Consider the following 6,000-nt stretch of genomic DNA (forward strand, 5'->3'; position numbering starts at 1 on the left):
AAACTCCGCAAAGCGGAACAGGATAAGCAATTTGCCCGCTTTGCAGACTATCTAAGGACTCTTGAAATAAAGATTCCGTTTGCAGAGGCACTTGAGCAAATACCTTCTTATGCTAAGTTCATGAAAGAGATCTTAAGTCATAAAAAAGATTGGAGAGAAACTGAAAAAGTGTTTCTCACTGAAGAATGCAGTGCAGTCATTCTGAAAAGCTTACCAGAAAAGCTTCAAGATCCTGGAAGCTTTATGATACCATGCACATTAGAGGGCGCTTGCACCAAGACAGCCCTATGTGATCTTGGAGCAAGCATCAATCTAATACCTGCATCCACTATCAGAAAGCTTGGGCTGGATGGAGAAGTCAAACCAACCAGGATATGCCTCCAACTTGCTGATGGCTCCATTAAACATCCATTAGGCATAATAGAGGATATGATTGTCAAGGTTGGGCCCTTTGCTTTTCCAACTGACTTTGTGGTGCTGGAAATTGAGGAGCACAAGAGTGCAACTCTCATTCTAGGAAGACCTTTCCTAGCAACTGGACGAACTCTCATTGATGTACAAAGAGGGGAAGTTACCCTGAGAGTCAATGAGGATGAGTTCAAGTTGAATGCTGTAAAAGCTATGCAGCATCCAGACACACCAAATGACTGCATGGGCGCTGACATTATTGACTCTCTGGTAGAAGAGATCAATATGGCTGAAAGCCTAGAATCAGAGCTTGAGGACATCTTCAAAGATGCTCAACCTGATCAAGAAGAACTAGAGGAAGCAAAGGAATTTTCGAAAATTCCTCAGGAGGAGGATAAACCTCCCAAACCTGAACTCAAACCTCTACCACCATCCCTGAAGTACGCATTTCTGGGAGAGGGTGACACATTTCCAGTGATTATAAGCTCTGTTTTAAGTCCACAGGAAGAGGAAGCACTGATTCAAGTGCTAAGGACACACAAGACAGCTCTTGGGTGGTCCATAAGTGATCTTAAGGGCATTAGCCCAGCTAGATGCATGCACAAGATCCTGTTGGAGGATAATGCCAAACCAGTGGTCCAACCACAGAGGAGGCTAAATCCAGCCATGAAGGAGGTGGTGCAGAAAGAGGTCACTAAATTACTAGAGGCTGGGATTATTTATCCTATTTCTGATAGCCCCTGGGTGAGCCCTGTCCAAGTTGTCCCCAAAAAGGGAGGCATGACAGTGGTTCATAATGAAAAGAATGAACTGGTTCCTACAAGAACAGTCACAGGGTGGCGCATGTGTATTAACTACAGAAGGCTCAATACAGCCACCAGAAAGGATCATTTTCCTTTACCATTCATAGACCAAATGCTAGAAAGACTAGCTGGTCATGATTACTATTGCTTTTTGGATGGCTATTCAGGCTACAACCAAATTGCAGTAGATCCTCAGGACCAAGAGAAAACAGCATTTACTTGCCCTTCTGGCGTGTTTGCCTACAGAAGGATGCCTTTTGGTCTGTGCAATGCACCTGCAACCTTTCAGAGGTGCATGCTCTCTATCTTCTCAGATATGGTAGAAAGATTTCTGGAAGTCTTCATGGATGACTTCTCAGTATATGGAGACTCATTCAGCTCCTGTCTTAACCACCTATCACTTGTCCTGAAAAGATGCCAAGAGACTAACCTGGTTTTAAACTGGGAGAAATGTCACTTTATGGTGACTGAGGGAATTGTCCTTGGGCATAAAATTTCAAACAGGGGAATAGAGGTGGATAAGGCAAAGGTAGAAGTAATTGAAAAATTACCACCACCTGCCAATGTTAAGGCAATCAGAAGCTTTCTGGGGCATGCAGGATTTTATAGAAGGTTCATAAAGGATTTTTCGAAAATTGCAAAACCTTTGAGTAACCTGCTAGCTGCTGACACACCATTTGTGTTTGACACACAGTGTCTGCAGGCATTTGAGACCCTGAAAGCTAAATTGGTCACAGCACCAGTCATCTCTGCACCAGATTGGGCATTACCATTTGAATTAATGTGTGATGCCAGTGATCATGCCATTGGTGCAGTGTTGGGACAGAGGCATAACAAACTTCTGCACGTCATTTACTATGCTAGCCGTGTTCTAAATGATGCACAGAAGAATTACACAACCACAAAAAAAGAATTACTTGCAGTGGTTTATGCCATTGACAAGTTTAGATCTTATCTAGTAGGATCCAAGGTGATTGTGTACACTGACCATGCTGCTCTTAAATACTTACTCACAAAGCAGGATTCAAAACCCAGGCTTATCAGATGGGTGTTGCTTCTGCAAGAGTTTGATATAGAAATAAGAGACAGAAAAGGGACAGAGAACCAAGTAGCTGATCATCTGTCCCGAATAGAACCAGTAGTTGGGGCGTCCCTCCCTTCTACTGAGATCTCTGAGACTTTCCCAGATGAGCAACTCTTTGCCATTCAGGAAGCTCCATGGTTTGCAGATATTGCAAATTATAAAGCTGTGAGGTTCATACCCAAGGAGTACAGCAGTGTGCAAAGAAAGAAATTGCTTTCAGATGCCAAGTACTACCTCTGGGATGAACCATATCTCTTTAAGAGATGTGCTGACGGAGTGATCCGCAGATGTGTACCCAGAGAAGAAGCACAAAGGATCCTATGGCATTGCCATGGATCACAGTATGGAGGACATTTTGGAAGTGAGCGAACAGCCACTAAAGTCCTCCAGTGTGGCTTCTACTGACCTACTCTCTATAAAGACTCCCGAGAGTTTGTGCGTAACTGTGACAGTTGCCAAAGAGCTGGTAACCTGCCTCACGGATATGCCATGCCTCAACAAGGGATATTAGAGATAGAATTATTTGATGTATGGGGAATTGACTTCATGGGTCCATTCCCACCATCATACTCAAACACTTACATTCTGGTGGCAGTGGACTATGTATCTAAGTGGGTAGAAGCAATTGCTACACCCACTAATGATACTAAGACCGTGCTAAAGTTTCTCCAGAAACACATCTTCAGCAGATTTGGTGTTCCCAGAGTACTAATCAGTGATGGGGGCACTCATTTCTGCAATAAACAGCTATACTCTGCTATGGTTAGATATGGAATCAGCCATAAAGTGGCAACTCCGTATCATCCACAGACAAATGGGCAAGCTGAAGTCTCTAACAGAGAGCTAAAAAGAATCCTAGAACGGACTGTGATAGCCCGAAGAAAGGATTGGGCAAAGAGCTTGGATGATGCTCTGTGGGCATACAGAACAGCATTCAAGACTCCTATAGGAACCTCTCCATACCAACTGGTGTATGGGAAGGCCTGTCATTTGCCCGTAGAATTGGAACATAAAGCCTACTGGGCAACCAGATTCCTAAACATGGATGCTCAGTTAGCTGGTGAAAAAAGATTGCTCCAGTTAAATGAGCTAGAGGAGTTCAGACTCAATGCCTTTGAAAATGCAAAAATTTATAAGGAAAAGGCAAAGAAGTGGCATGACAAGAAATTGTCAACCAGAGTCTTTGAGCCAGGACAAAAAGTTCTGCTCTTCAACTCCAGGCTCAAATTGTTCCCAGGAAAACTCAAATCCCGGTGGAGGGGTCCGTATGTGATCACAGGAGTGTCACCATATGGATATGTTGAGCTTCAAGATATTGATTCTGACAAAAAGTTCATTGTTAACAGACAGAGAATCAAGCATTATCTTGAAGGCAATTTTGAGCAGGAATGCTCAAAACTGAGACTTGAGTGATTCTCAGTGAAGGTCCAGCTAAAGACAGTAAAGAAGCGCTTGCTGGGAGGCAACCCAGTCATTATGAGGTTATATGATTAGTTCTTACAGAGGCAAGTATCAAAAATAAAGAAATTCACAGAGTTACAGAAGGATTCAGCTCAAAAAGCAGAGAAAATGAGCTTACTGGCGAAAAAATGCCAGTAAGGGGCATTTTGGGTGTTAAACGCCAGAATGGGTACCATTCTGGGCGTTTAACGCCAGGAATGGTACCATTCTGGGCGTTTAACGCCAGGAATGGTACCATTTTGGGCGTTAAACGCTAGAATGGGCACCATTCTGGGCGTTTAACGCCAGGTGTGCAGCAATTGGGCGTTAAACGCCAGAATGGGTGCCATTCTGGGCGTTTAACGCCAAAAAGGTGGGGGGACCACAATTTTGTTTTCAAATCAAATTTTTTCAAACTTTCCTTTTCTTACCCATATTTTTCTACAAAAATACATTTCAATCTCTCATCATTCACTTTCAAATTTTCAAAAATCCAAAATCATTCTTCAAATCTCTCAAATCAAACCCAAATTTTGTTCAAAAATTTCACCCTTTTTTCTCAATTTCTTTCCATATCTTCTCAAATCTCCTTTCAAAATTCTCTTTTTTTTCGAAAACTCCCCTCCCCACCTTATAAATACACGTTTGGCTCCCTCTTTCCACCACACCATTCGAATTTCCTCTTCCTCCCCATCTCTTCTCTCTTTTCTTTTGCTTGAGGACAAGCAAACCTCTAAGTTTGGTGTGCTTTTCCGTGATCACTAAGCCAAGATTCATCAAGATCATGGCTCCTAAGGGAAAACAAACCAATTTAAGAGGAAAGAAAGAGAATAATCCAAAGAATCTTTGGAATCAAGAGAAGTTCTTAACCAAAGAACATGAAGACCATTATCACAAAATAATGGGTCTGAGGTCAGTGATCCCGGAAGTAAAATTTGATCTGAAAGAAGATGAATATCCGGGGATCCAAGAGCAAATTCGAAACAGAGGATGGGAAGTTCTAACCAATCCTGAGACAAAGGTTGGAAGGAACATGGTTCAGGAATTCTACTCAAATCTGTGGCTGACAGATAAGCAGAGAATGACTGGAACCGCTTACCATACCTACAGAACCATGGTCAGAGGGAAAGTTATGTACTTCCATCTGGACAAAATAAGAGAAATCTTCAAGTTGCCTCAACTTCAAGATGATCCTGACTCCTTTAATAGGAGGATGGTGAGAGCAGACAAAGGGTTGGATCAAGTTCTAGAGGACATATGCCTCCCTGGAACTAAGTGGATAACCAATTCTAAGGGTGTCCCAAACCAACTCAAGAGGGGAGACCTCAAACCAATTGCAAGAGGTTGGCTAGACTTTATTGGGCGTTCCATATTGCCCACTAGCAACCGTTCTGAGGTTACCATCAAGAGAGCAGTGATGATTCATTGCATTATACTTGGAAAAGAAGTGGAGGTTCATCATGTGATTGCCTGTGAGATCTATACAATTGCAAATAAAAATTCCACTGAAGCCAAACTGGCTTACCCAAGCTTAATCTCCTTGCTCTGTAAAGAGGCTGGGGTGAAGATGGGAGTAGATGAATTCATACCCATTGAACATCCAATCACCAAGAAGTCAATAGAAGGACAAGTGCAAGAAAATTCTATCAAAAGGAGGGCGCAGGAGTTCCTCCCTGAATTTCCTAAAATTGGCTACTGGGCCAGCCTAGAAGCATCTATCACCAAGTTGCAAGAAACTATGGAGCAACTTAAGGAAGAACAGCAGAATCAGAACTGCATGCTCTGCAAATTGCTGAAGGAGCAAGAGAAGCAGGGGCGTGAACTCCAAGAGATGAAACGCCAAAAGCTCTCCTCTCAAGCTGAGGGAGCATCCACTTCTCAAAATCAAGGTTGTTGAGTCCTAACTCTGTGAAAACCTCTATCATTAGGAGCCTATGTTTTGCGTTTTTTTTATGTTCTGTTTTCTATTTCTAGTTTCATCTTATATTTATTTTCTGAGTCTTGTTCTTAATTAATAAAATTTAAAGTTTATGCCTTAAAGCTATGAATGTCCTATGAATCCATCACCTCTCTTAAATGAAAAATGCTTTAATCACAAAAGAACAAGAAGTACAGGATTTCGAAATTCATCCTTGAAACTGGCTTAATTGGTTTGATGTGGTGACAATACTTTCTGTTTTCTGAATGTATGCTTGAACAGTGCATATGTCTTTTGAATTTGTTATTCATGAATGTTAAAATTGTTGGCTCTTGAAAAAATGATGA

Source organism: Arachis stenosperma, chromosome 7, assembly GCF_014773155.1.
Source record: "Arachis stenosperma cultivar V10309 chromosome 7, arast.V10309.gnm1.PFL2, whole genome shotgun sequence".
Lineage (NCBI taxonomy): Eukaryota > Viridiplantae > Streptophyta > Magnoliopsida > Fabales > Fabaceae > Arachis > Arachis stenosperma.